The sequence below is a fragment of the Phocoena sinus genome, chromosome X (genome assembly GCF_008692025.1).
Source record: "Phocoena sinus isolate mPhoSin1 chromosome X, mPhoSin1.pri, whole genome shotgun sequence".
Taxonomy (NCBI): domain Eukaryota; kingdom Metazoa; phylum Chordata; class Mammalia; order Artiodactyla; family Phocoenidae; genus Phocoena; species Phocoena sinus.
In genome coordinates, this window is record NC_045784.1 from 58,437,107 (window position 1) to 58,451,014 (window position 13,908).

The following is a 13,908-nucleotide window of genomic DNA, read 5'->3' on the forward strand; positions in this document are numbered from 1 at the left end:
TGTTTCTGGTGGGCAGATCCACATCTGGTGGTGTGTTTTGGGGTGTCTGTGCCCTTATTATGATTTTAGGCAGCCTCTGTCCTAATGGATGGGGTTGTGGTCCTGTCTTGTTGGTTGCTTGACGTAGGGTATCCTGCACTGTAGCTTGCTGGTTGTTGAGTGGAGCTGGGTCTTGGCGTTGACATGGAGATCTCTGGGAGATTTTCTCCATTTGATATTACATGGAGCTGGGACGTCTCTTGTGGACCAGTGTCCTGAACTTGGCTCTCCCACCTCAGTGATCCAGCCGTGATGCCTGGCTGGAGCACCAAGACCCTGTCCTCCACATCACTCAGAATAAAAGGGAGAATAAAAAGAAAGAAGATAAAATATAATAAAATAACGTAAAATAAAATAAAATAAATTATTAAAATAAAAATAATTAAGAAAAAAAGTTTTTCTAAGTAATGAAAAAAACAATACAAAACAAAAACAGACAGACAGAACCTGAGGACAAATGGTAAAAGCAAAGCTAAACAGACAAAATCACACACAGAAGCATACACATACACACTCACGAATAGAGAAAATGGGAAATAAATATATATGTCGTTGCCCCCAAAGTCTACCTCCTCAATTTCGGACGATTCTTTTTATATTCAGGTATTCCACAGATGCAGCGTACATCAAGTTGATTATGGAGATTTAATCCACTGCTCCTCAGGCTGCTGGGAGAAATTTCCCTTTCTCTTCTTTGCTTGCACAGCTCCCGGGGTTCAGGTTTGGATTTGGGCCCTCCTCTGTGTGTAGGTCGCCTGAGGGCATCTGTTCTTCACTCAGACAGGACGGGGTTCAGAGGCTCTGACTCACTCAGACTGGGGGGAGGGAGGGGTACGGATGCCTGGCGAGCCTGCAGCGGTAGAGGCTGGCATGACATTGCACTAGCCTGAGGTGCACCGTGTGTTCTCCAGGAGAAGTTTTCCTGGATCACGGGACCCTGGCAGTGGCGGGCTGCACAGGCTCCCAGGAGGGGATGTGTGGATAGTGAGCTGTGCTTGCTCACTGGCTTCTTGGTTGCTGCAGCAGCAGCCTTAGCATCTCATGTCCGTCTCTGGGGTCCGCGCTGATAGCCACGGCTTCCACCCATCTCTGGAGCTCCTTTAAGCAGCGCTCTTAATCCCGTCTCCTCACGCACCAGGAAACAAAGAGGCAAGAAAATGTCTCTTGTCTCTCTGGCCGCTCCAGAGTTTTTCCCGGACTCCCTCCCTGCTACCTGTGACACAAGAGCCCCCTTCAGTTTGTGTTCATGTAGCCAACCCCAGTCCTCTCCCTGGGATCCGACCAAAGCCCAAGCCTCAGCTTGCAGTCCCCACCCATCCCGGTTGGTGAGCATACAAGCCTCTCGGGCTGGTGAGTGCTGGTTGACAGCGATCCTCTGTGCGGGAATCTCTCTGCTTTGCCCTCCGCACCCCTGTTGCTGCACTCTCCTCCGTGGCTATGAAGCTTCCCTCCTCCACCACCTGCAGTCTCCGCCCAGGAAGGGGCTTCCTAGTGTGTGGAATCCTTTCCTCCTTCACAACTCCCTCCCACTGGTGCAGGTTCCTTCCCTATTCTTTTGTCTCTGTTTTTTTCTTTTTCTTTTTTGCCCTACCCAGGTACGTGGGTAGTTTCTTGCCCTTTGGGGGTCTGAGGTCTTCTGCCAGCATTCAGTCGGTATTTTGTAGGAGTTGTTCCACATGTAGATGTATTTCTGATCTATTTGTGGGGAGGAAGGTGATCTTCATGTCTTAATCTTCTGCCATCTTGAAGCTCCTCCTGGATGAAGGATTTGAATAGACATTTCTCCAAAGGAGATATGTAAATGGCCAATGAGAGAAATGAAAAGATTTTCGACATCAATAATTGTTAAGGAAATACAAATCAAATCCACAATTATGTTTCAGATCATACCCACTAGGATGGCTATTATATATAATATAAAAACTATACATATATACCCACAGACACAGGAACAATTGAAGAAGTGTCTGCAAGGATGTGGAAAATTTCAAACCTTCATAAACCTTTGGTGGTAATTTTTGCCAAAATGTTGCAGCCATTTTGGCAAATAGCCTGGTAGTTCCTCAAAAATTAATGCATAGAGTTTTCATATGATCCAGCAATTCCACTCTTATGTATATATCCAAGAGAAATGAAAACTCATGTCTATATTCCGAATTGTATGCAAACGTTCATAACAGCATTATCCATAATAGCTAAAAAAAGAAAACTACCCCAATGTCCATGAACTAAGGGGTGCAGGATTTATGTTTGGGGTGATCAAAATGTTATAAAATTGATTGTGGTGATAAATGCATAACTCTGTGAATATACTAAAAGTCAATAAATTATATATTTTTAATGGGTGAATTATAGGATATGTGATTTATATCTCAATAGACTGTTTCAAACCCTCTTGAAGCTTTAATAAAGATATTTTCAGACATAAAACAGCTGAAATAATTAATCATCAGTAGACCCACATTACAAGAAATATTAAAGAAATTCCTTAAAATGGTAGACAAATGTTACCAGTTGAAAACTTTGATCTACACCAAGGAGTGAAGAGCACCAGAAAAAGTAACTACATGTGTGAATATGAAAACTTATTTTCTATTATTTAAATATCTTTAAAAGATAGCTGTTTAAAGAAAATATAACAACAATGTATGACAGAGTGTATTACATATGTACATGTAAGATATATGAAAACAAGGTGACAAATGGGAGTGAGAAATGGGAGAATGCTGTTATAAGGTTCTCATACTGTAAATAAAGCAGTATAAATCACTTGGAGGTAGACTGTGATATATTACAGTATTTAATACCAACCCAATAGCAACCACTAAACTAACACAGCAAAGGGTTATAGCTAGTAAGTCAAAAAAGGATAAAACATGGAATAATAAAAAATTCAACCAGAAAGAAGTTAGAGAAAAGAGGAAAAGGGAAACAAAAATCAGATGGAACCAATATAAAACAAATTGCAAGAGGATGTATATGTAATTTCAACCATATCAATAATCACTTTAAACATGAATGGATAATAAAGTGTAAATAAAAATATTCAACTATATGCTGTCTATAAGAAAGTTACTTTAAATATAAAAATCTATTATATTAAAAGTAAAAAGATAGAAAATGAAATACCATGCAAACACTAAGCAAAAGAAGGCTAGAGTGCCTATATTAACTTCAGAAAAATTAGACTCCAGAACAAGGAATATTATCAGAGATAAAGAGAGATATTACATAATGAAAAAAGTGTCGGTTCTCCAAGAAGCCATAAAATTCTACATGTGTATGCACCTTCAAAATATATTAGGCAAAAATGGATCTGAAAGAAGCAATAGATAAACTCATGCATATAGTTGGAGATTTCAACACTCCTTTCTTAGTAATTGATAGAACAAGTAAACATGATATCTGTAAAGAATATAGATGGCATATGCAACATGATCGATCAACTTGACCTAACTGATATTTATAGAACACTCTACTCAATAACAGCAGAAGAGACATTCTTTCCACTTGAAATATTCACCAACATATACCATGTTCTAAGTCATAAAACAAATCTTAAAAAAATTAAAATAATACAAATATACAAAATGAGTTATTAAACTACAGTGGTATTAAATTAAAAATTGATAACAAAATTAAATATTGAAAAGTGTCCAAATATTTGGAAATTAAGCAACATACTTCTAAATAACTAGTGCATCAAAGACAGTCTCAAGGGAAATTTTTAAATATTTTGAAGTAAATGAAAATAAATAAAACATACCACATTTTTAAGATGCAGCTATAAAAGTGCTTTGAGAGAACATTATAGCATTAAATTCTTAAGTTAGAAAAGAAGAAAGATCTTAAATTGGTAAATTAAGTCTCCAAATTAAGAAATTAGAGAAAAAAAGAGCAGAAGAGAACTGAACCTAAAATAAACAGAAGGAAGAAAATAATATAGATTAAAGAAGAACTGAATGAAATTGAAAACAGAAAAAAGGAAAATAAATGGTTCTTTGAAAAAGATTAATACAATTGAGAAACCTCGAGCAAGTCTGACCAAGAAAAAAAAAGAAGACAAATTACCAACACCAGAAATTAAAGAGATCTGTACTGATTTCACAGATATTAAGAGAACAGTAAAGAATTACTACAAACAACTCTATGCCCATAATTAAACAACTTAGATGAAATGGACCAATTCCTTAGAAGACACAAACTGTCAAAAATCACTCAAGAAGAAATAGTAAAAAATTGAATTTGCAGTATTAAAAAAAACCTTCCAAAAAAGAAAAATCCAGGTCCAAATTGCATTACTGGTGAATTCTACCAAATGTTTAAGAAGAAATAATACCAATTCTGTGCACTTCCTTTCATAAAATAGGAGGCTGCACACTTCGTACCTCACTCTATGAGGTCAGCATTCCTCTAATACCAAAAGAAAACAAAGGTATTAAAAGAAAACTACAGAGCAAAATCCTTTCTGAACATACATATGAAAATCCTCAGCAAAATATTAACTAATCAAATCCAGCAATATATAAAAAGCATAGTACAATACCACCAAGTTGAGTTCATCCTAGGATAGCAAGATAGGTTCAGCATTTGAAAATCAATCAATGTGTTTCACCATTTTAACAGAAAAAATAAGAAAAGCCACATGATCATGTCAATTGATGCAGAAAAATATTCAACAAAATTCAACATTTGATCCTGATAAAAACTCTCAGCAAATTAGAAATAGACAGGAATTTCCATAATGTAATAAAGAGCATCAGTGAAAAATCTACAACTAACATCATACTTACCTAGGTTAAGAACAAAGCAAGGGTGTGCTCTCTCACACACCTATTCAACATCATAGTGGAAGTCCTATCACGTGCAAAAAGACAAGAAAAAGAAATGAGGCATCTAGATTGGAAAGGAAGAAATAAAACTGTCTTCATTCACAGATACTATGTTTGTGCACCCAGAAATCCCAATGAATCCACAAAAAATCTCCTAAAACTAATAAATGAGTTTAGCAAGATAGCAGGATAAAAGGTCAATAAACATACTGACAACAAGCAGGTGGAATTTGAAATTTTAAAAATACTATGTACAATAGCACTGGAAATAAAATAAAATGCTTAAGTATAAATCTAAAAAAGAGTATATAAATTTTGCTGAAAACTGCAAAACATTGATGAAAGAAATCAAAGATGTAAATAACTAGAGAGATATACTCTATATTCATGTGTTGGAAGCTGCAGTATCATTAAAGTGTCAGTCTTTCCCAAATTGATCTATAGATTAATTGCAATTCCAGTCAAAATCCCAGCAGGATTTTTTTATAGATGTAGACAAGTTACTCTCATAACAAAAACAAAATGAAGCAAAGCAATTCTTTAATATCATTAAATATCTTTAATATCATTAAACAATTCTTTAATATCATTCAAATTATCCAGATTGCCTCAAAATTTTTTCAACTGTTTACCTTTTTTGATCAGGATCCAAATAAAATTCATACACTGCAATTGATTTTTTGCCCTTGAAATTTACTGTGAAAACTTCCCCCTTGCAATTTATTTGCAAAGTCAGTAGTGGAGAGGAAATGTTGATGTTTTGAGGGTATGCCACAAACATGGTTGTTTGTAGTTTGGTTTCTCTCAGTTTGGATTTTGCTGATTGCATGGTGTCATTGAACATGTTCCTCTGTCTTCTGTATTTCTTGTAAACTGGTAGCTAGATGTAGAGCAGGGACTGACAAACTACATCCTGCAAGCAAAATGCAGCCTGCCCCTGTACTGACCCTGAGTTAAGAATGTTTTCTATTGGTACATGCTATGTCCTGAATATTTGTGTCCCCCCCCCCAAATTCACTTGTTGAAATCCTAATCCCAAAGGCGATGGTATTAGTTGGTGGAGCCTTTAGGAGGTGATTAGTTCATGAGGGTAGAGCCCTCATGTATGGATCAATGCTCTTAGAAAAGAGATTCCACCGAGCTCTCCGGTCCCTTCCAATACGTAACTACACAGTGAGAAGGCACCAGCTTTGAACCAGAGAGAAGCTATTACCAGAGAATGCAACCATGTTGATGCCTAGATTTTGGACTTCTAGACTTCAGAACTGTGAGAAATAAATTTCTCATTACATTTGTAGTGATGTAGAAAAACACTACATTTTTCTTTTTTTAACATCTTTATTAGAGTATAATTGCTTTACAATGCTGTGTTAGTTTCTGCTTTATAACAAAGTGAATCAGTTATACATATGTTCCCATATCTCTTCCCTCTTGCATCTCTCTCCCTCCCACCCTCCTTATCCCACCCCTCTAGGTGGTCACAAACCACCTAGCTGATCTCCCTGTGCTATGCGGCTGCTTCCCACTAGCTATTTTATGTTTGGTAGTGTATATATGTCCATGCCACTCTCACTTTGTCACAGCTTACGCTTCCCCTCCCCATATCCTCAAGTCCATTCTCTAGTAGGTCTGTGTCTTTATTCCCGTCTTACCCCTCAGTCCTTCATGACTTTTTTTTTTCTTAGATTCCATATATATGTGTTAGCATATGATATTTGTTTTTCTCTTTCTGACTTACTTCACTATGTATGACAGACTGTAGGTCCATCCACCTCACTACGACAATGAGATATCATCTCACACTGGTCATAAAGGCCATCATCAAAAAATCTAGAAACAATAAATGCTGGAGAGGGTGTGGAGAAAAGGGAACCCTCTTGCACTGCTGGTGGGAATGTAAATTGATGCAGCCACTATGGAGAACAGTATGGAGGTTCCTTAAAAAACTACAAATAGAACTACCATATGACCCAGCAATCCCACTACTGGGCATATACCGAGAAAACCATAATTCAAAAAGAGTCATGTACCACAATGTTCACTGCAGCTCTATTTACAATAGCCAGGACATGGAAGCAACCTAAGTGTCCATCAACAGATGAATGGATAAAGAAGATGTGGCACATATATACAATGGAATATTACTCAGCCATAAAAAGAAACGAAATTGAGTTACATTTTTACAGGGCTGTAAAAAAAGGAAAACAAACAAAACAAAAAAGAATATGCAACAGAGAAAATATGTGGCCCACAAAGTCTAAAATATTTCTATCTGTTCTCTAAAAGAAAACATTTCTTAACCTCTAATTTCTCTGACAGTTTAAATATGTTTTTACATAGCTGTTCTGATGAGGTTTTCCAGATGCTCCTGGATCAATTTTGATCATTTATATTTTCCTAAGAATTTGTCCATCTCCTTGATGTTTTCAAGCCTGTTTGCATAGATTTGTACATAGTACCATCATGTAAATTTTTTTTCTCCATTATTACTCTTAGCCTAAATTTTAATCCCAGCTTTACCAGTAACAAAATTTCTGGGCAATTTGGAGCAAGTCACTTATCTCATTTGAGGCTCATTTTCTTATAAAATGGCGATAATAATAAAACCTACTTCACAAAACTTTTGTGAGGATCCAATGCAATAATGTACGTGAAATGGGTTTGTAAAATAGTAGAACTCATGCAGATGCTAGTTATTTTTAACCTGCTAAGTTATTTTAATACCAAGTCATTTTATTTAGGTGGACTTTTCCTTTTTTTTCTTTCTTGTGGTACGCGGACCTCTCACTGTTGTGGCCTCTCCTGTTGCAGAGCACAGGCTCCGACGCACAGGCTCAGTGGCCATGGCTCACGGGCCTAGCCACTCCGCAGCATGTGGGATCTTCCCGGACTGGGGCACGAACCCACATCCCCTGCATCGGCAGGCAGACTCTCAACCACTGTGCCACCAGGGAAGCCCAGATCTTTCCTTTTAATCTGACGTTTCTTGAGATAGCGGACGGGATCTAGTACACAGGTGATGGGGTTCTCCTTAGATAGTAAAGACAGTTGTGAGGAGCATAGGCAGAGAATGTGGTTACAGATGCTCACAAGAGGGTAGATATGGCAGTGAAAGCTGCAAGCCCTCTTTTGATTTCTTTTATGTACTCAGTCACGTAGAAGGCAAAGATGTCATCTGAAATTCAGGATGAAAGAAGAAATGTTGAAGTTTTTTTCTTTTTTTCTTTAATATATTTAAGTGGCTCAGTATATACTAATTTCTTTTTTAAAATTTTATTTATTTTTGTATACAGCAGGTTCTCATTAGTTATGCAAATTATACACATTAGTGTATATATGTCAATTCCAATCTCCCAGTTCATCACAGCACACCAACCTCCAATGCCACTTTCCCCCCTTTGTGTCCATAAGTTTGTTCTCTACATCTGTGTCTCTATGTCTGCCCTGCAAACCGGTTCATATGTACCATTTTTCTGTTTCCACATATATGCGTTAATATACGATATTTCTTTTTCTCTTTCTGACTTACTTCACTCTGTATTACAGTCTCTAGGTCCATCCACACCTCTACAAATGAACCAATTTCGTTCTTTTTATGGCTGAGTAATATTCCATTGTATATATGTACCAAAACTTCTTTATCCATTGGTCTGTAGGTGGGCATTTAGGTTGCTTCCATGAGGTGGATATTGTAAAGAGTGCAGCAATGAATACTGGAGTGCATGTGTCTTTTTGAATTATGTTTTTTTCTGGGTATATGCCCAGAGGTGGGATTGCTGGATCATATGGTAATTCTATTTTTCGTTTTTTAAGGAGCCTCCATACTGTTCTCCATAGTGGCTGTATCAATTTACATTCCCACCAACAGTGCAAGAGGGTTCCCTTTTCTCCACAACCTCTCCAGCATTTGTTGTTTGTAGATTTTCTGATGATGCCCATTCTAATGGGTGTGAAGTGATACCTCATTGGAGCTTTGATTTGCATTTCTCTAGTAATTAGTGATGTTGAGCAGCTTTTTTTTTGTTTTGTTTTTTTTTTGCAGTACGCGGGCCTCTCACTGTTGTGGCCTCTCCCGTTGCGGAGCACAGGCTCCGGATGCACAGGCTCAGCAGCCATGGCTCACGGGCCCAGCCGCTCTGCGGCATGTGGGATCTGCCTGGACCGGGACACGAACCCACGTCCCCTGCGTCGGCAGGCAGACTCCCAACCACTGCACTACCAGGGAAGCCCTGAGCAGCTTTTAGTGTGCTTCTTGGCCATCTATATGTCTTCTTTGGAGAAATGCCTATTTAGGTCTTCTGCCCATTTTTTGATTGGGTTGCTTGTTTTTTTTTAATATTGAGCTGCATGAGCTGTTTATATATTTTGGAGATTAATCCTTTGTCCACTGATTCATTTGCAAATATTTTCTCCCATTCTGAGGGTTGTCTTTTCGTCTTGTATAAGGTTTCCTTTGATTTGCAAAACCTAAGTTACATTAGGTCCCATTTGTTTATTTTTATTTTTATTTCCATTACTCTAGGAGGTGATTCAAAAAAGATCTTGCTGTGATTTATGTCAAAGAATGTTCTTGCTATGTTATCCTCTAAGAGTTTTAAACTGTCCGGTCTTACATTTAGGTCTCAAATCCATTTTGAATTTATTTTTGTGTAAGGTGTTAGGGAGTGTTCTAATTTCATTATCTTCCATGTAGCTGTCCAGTTGTCCCAGCACCTCTTATTGAAGACACTGTCTTTTCTCCATTGTGTATCCTTGCCCCCTTTGGCATAGATTAGTTGACCGTAGGTGTGTGGGTTTACCTCTGGGCTTTCTATCCTGTTCCATTGATCTATATTTCTGGTTTTGTGCCAGTACCATACTGTCTTGATTACTGTAGCTTTGTAGTATAGTCTGAAGTCAGGGACTCTGATTCCTCAGATCCCTTTTCTTCCCTCAAGACTGCTTTGGCTATTCAGGGTCTTTTGTGTCTCCATACAAATCTTAAGATTTTTGTTCTACTTCTGTTAAAATGCCACTGGTAATTTGATACGGACTGCATTGAATCTGTAGATTGCTTTGGGTAGTAGAGTCATTTTTTTCACAATGTTGATTCTTCCAATCCAAGAACATGGTATACCTCTCCATCTATTTTTATCATCTTTAATTTCTTTCATCGGTGCCATAACTTTCTGCATACAGGTCTTTTGTCTCCTTAGGTAGGTTTATTCCTAGATATTTTATTCTTTTTGTTGCAATGGTTAATGGGAGTGTTTTCTTAATTTCACTTTCATCATTAATGTATAAGAATGTAAGAGATTTCTGTGCATTAATTTTGTATCCGGCTACTTTACCAAATTCATTGATTAGCTGTAGAAGTTTTCTGGTACCATCTTTAGGATTCTCTATGTATAGTATCATGTCTTCCGCGAACAGTGACAGCTTTAGTTCTTCTTTTCTGTTTTGGATTCCTTTTATTTCTTTTTCTTCTCTGATTGCTGTGGCTAAGCCTTCCAAAACTATGTTGAATAATAGTGGTGAGTGTGGGCAACCTTGTCCTGTTGCTGTTCTTAGTGGAAATGGTTTCAGTTTTTCACTATTGAGAACGATGTTGGCTGTGGGATTGTCATATATGGCCTTTATTATGTTGAGGTAAGTTAACTCTATGCCTACCTTCTGGACAGTTTTTACCATAAATGCATGCTGAATTTTGTAAAATGGTTTCTCTGCATCTATTGAAAAGATCATATGGTTTTTCTACTTCAGTTTGTTAATATGGTGTATCACATTGATTGTTTTGCATAAATTAAAGAATGCTTGCATTCCTGGGATATTATCCCACTTGTTCATGGTGTATGATCCTTTTAATGTGCTGTTGGATTCTGTTTGTTAGTATTTTGTTGAGGATTTTTGCATCTATGTTCATCATAGATATTGGCCTGTAGTTTTCTTTCTTTGTGACATCTTTGCCTGGTTTTGGTATCAGGGTGATGGTGGCCTCATAGAATGAGTATGGGAGCATTCCTCCCTGTGCTATATTTTGGAAGAGTTTGAAAAGGATAGGTGTTAACTCTTCTCTAAGTGTTTGATAGAATTCTCCTGTAAAGCCATGTAGTCCTGGGCTTCTGTTTATTGGAAGGTTTTTAATCACAGTTTAAATTTCATTACTTGTGATTGGTCTGTTTATATTTTCTATTTCTTCCTGGTTCAGTCTTGGAAGGTTATACTTTTTAAGAATTTGTCCATTTCTTCCAGGTTGTTCATTTTATTGGCATATAGCTGCTTGTAGTAATCTCTCATGATCCTTTGTATTTCTGCAGTGTCAGTTATTACTTCCCCTTTTGCATTTCTAATTGTACTGATTTGAGTGTTCTCCCTTTTATCCTTGATGAATCTGGCTAATGGTTTACCAATTTTGTTTATCGTCTCAAAGAATCAGCTTGTAGTTTTTTTTTGCTTTGCTGTCATTTTCTTCATTTCTTTTTCATTTATTTCTGATCTGAGCTTTATGATTTCTTTCCTTCTGCTAACTTTGCAGGGGTTTGTTCTTCTTTCTCTAATTCTTTTATGTGTAAGGTAAGGTTGTTTTTTTGAGATGTTTCTTAAGGTAGTATTGTACTGCTATAAAGTTCGCTCTTTGAACTGCTTTTGCTGCATCCCATAGGTTTTGGGGTGTCGTGTTTTCATTGTCATTTGTTTCTAGGTATTTTTAAATTTCCTCTTTGACTTCTTCAGTGATCTCTTGGTTATTAAGTAGTGTATTGTTTAGCTTCCATATATTTGTATTTTTTTCAGATTTTTCCTGTAATTGATACTTAGTCTCAGAGTGTTGTGGTCAGAAAAGATACTTGATGCAATTTCAATTTTCTTAAATTTACCAAGGCTTGATTTGTGACCCAAGGTATGGTCTCTCCTGGAGAATGTTCCATGAGCACTTGAGAATAAAGTGTATTCTGTTGTTTTTGTTTGGAATGTCCTATAAATATCTATTAAGTCTATATTGTTTCATATGTCATTTAAAGCTTGTGTTTGCTTATTTATTTTCCTTTTGGATGATCTGTCCATTGGTGAAAGAGGGGTGTTAAAGTCCCCTACTATGATTGTGTTACTGTTGAATTCCCCCTTTATGGCTGTTAGTGTTTGCCTTATGTATTGAGGTCTTCCTTTGTTGGGTGCATAAATATTTGCAATTGTTATATCTTCTTTTTGGATTCATCCCTTGATCATTATGTAGTGTACTTCTTTTTCTCTTGTAATAGTGTTTGTTTTGAAGTCTATTTTGTCTGATTTGATAATTGCTACTCCAGCTTTCTTTTGATTTCCATTTGCATGGACTATCTTTTTCCAGCCCCTCAATTTCAGTCTGTATGTATCCCTAGGTGTGAAGTGGGTCTCTTGTAGACAGCATATATATGGATCTTGTTTTTGAATCTGTTCAGCCAGTCTATGTCTTTTGGTTGAAGCATTTAATCCATTTAAATTTAAGGTAATTATCGATATGTATGTTCCTATTCCCATTTTCTTAATTGTTTTGGGTTTGTTATTGTAGGTCTTTTCCTTCTTTTGTGTTTTCTGCCTAGAGAAGGTCCTTTAGCATTTGTTGTAAAGCTGGTTTGGTGGTGCTGAACTCCCTTAACTTTTGCTTGTATGTAAAGGTTTTACTTTCTCCGTCAAATATGAATGAGATCCTTGCTGGGTAGAGTAGTCTTGGTTGTAGGTTTCTCTCCCTTATCACTTTAAATATGTTCTGCCACTCCCTTATGGCTTGCAGAATTTCTGCTGAATGATCAGCTGTTAATCTTATGAGGATTCCCTTGCATGTTATTTGTTATTATTCTCTTGCTGCTTTTAATATTTTTTCTTTGTATTTAATTTTTGACAGCTTGATTAATATGTGTCCTGGTGTGTTTCTCCTTGGATTTATGGTGTATGGGACTCTCTGTGCTTCCTGTAGTTGATTAACTATTTCCTTTCCCATATTAGGGATGTTTTCAACTATAATCTCTTCAAATATTTTCTCACACCCTTTCTTTTTCTCTACTTCTTCTGGGACCCCTATAATTCGAATGTTGTTGTGTTTAATGTTGTCCTAGATGTCTCTCAGACTGTCCTCAATTCTTTTCATTCTTTTTTCTTTATTCTGCTCTGCAGTAGTTATTTCCACTATTTTATTTTCCAGGTCACTTTTCCATTCTTTTGTCTCAGTATTCTGCTATTGATCCCATCTAGAGTATTTTTAATTTCATTTATTGTGTTGTTCATCATTGTTTGTTTGCTCTTTAGTTCTTCTAGGTTCTTCTTAAACATTTCTTGTATTTTCTCCATTCTATTTCTAAGATTTTGGATCATCTTTACTATCTTTATTCTGAATTCTTTTTCAGGTAGATTGCCTATTTCCTCTTCATTTTTTTGGTCTTGTGGGTTTTTTCCTTGCTCCTTCAACTGCTGTGTGCATTTTTGTCTTCTCATTTTGCTTAAATTACTGTGTTTGGAGGTCTCCTTTTCACAGGCTGCAGGTTCGTAGTTCCCGTTGTTTTTGGTGTGTGCCCCAAGTGGCTTAGTTTGGTTCAGTGGGTTCCGTAGGCTTCTTGGTGGATGGGACTAGTGCCTGTGTTCTGGTGGATGAGGCTGGATCTTTTCTTTCTGTTGCACATTTCCATGTCTGGTAGTGTGTTTGGGGTGTCTGTTGCCTTATTATGATTTTAGGCAGCCTCTGTGCTAATGGATGGTGTCACGTTCCTGTCTTGCTCATTGTTAGGCATAGGGTGTGCATCAGTGTACTTTGTGGGTCGTTGAGTGGTCTTGGGTCTTGGGGTTGAGATGCAGATATCTGGGAGATTTTCACTGTTTGATATTACGGAGAGCTGGGAGTTCTCTGGTGGACCAATGTCCTGAACTTGGCTTTCCCACTACAGAGACACAGTCTTGACCCCTGGGTGGAGCATGAAGAGCCTGTTATCCACACGGCTCTGAATAAAAGGGAGAAAAAAGAAAGAATGAAAGAATAAGGTAAAGTTAAATAAAATTAAATAAGATTATTAAAGTAAAAAATAAGAAATAA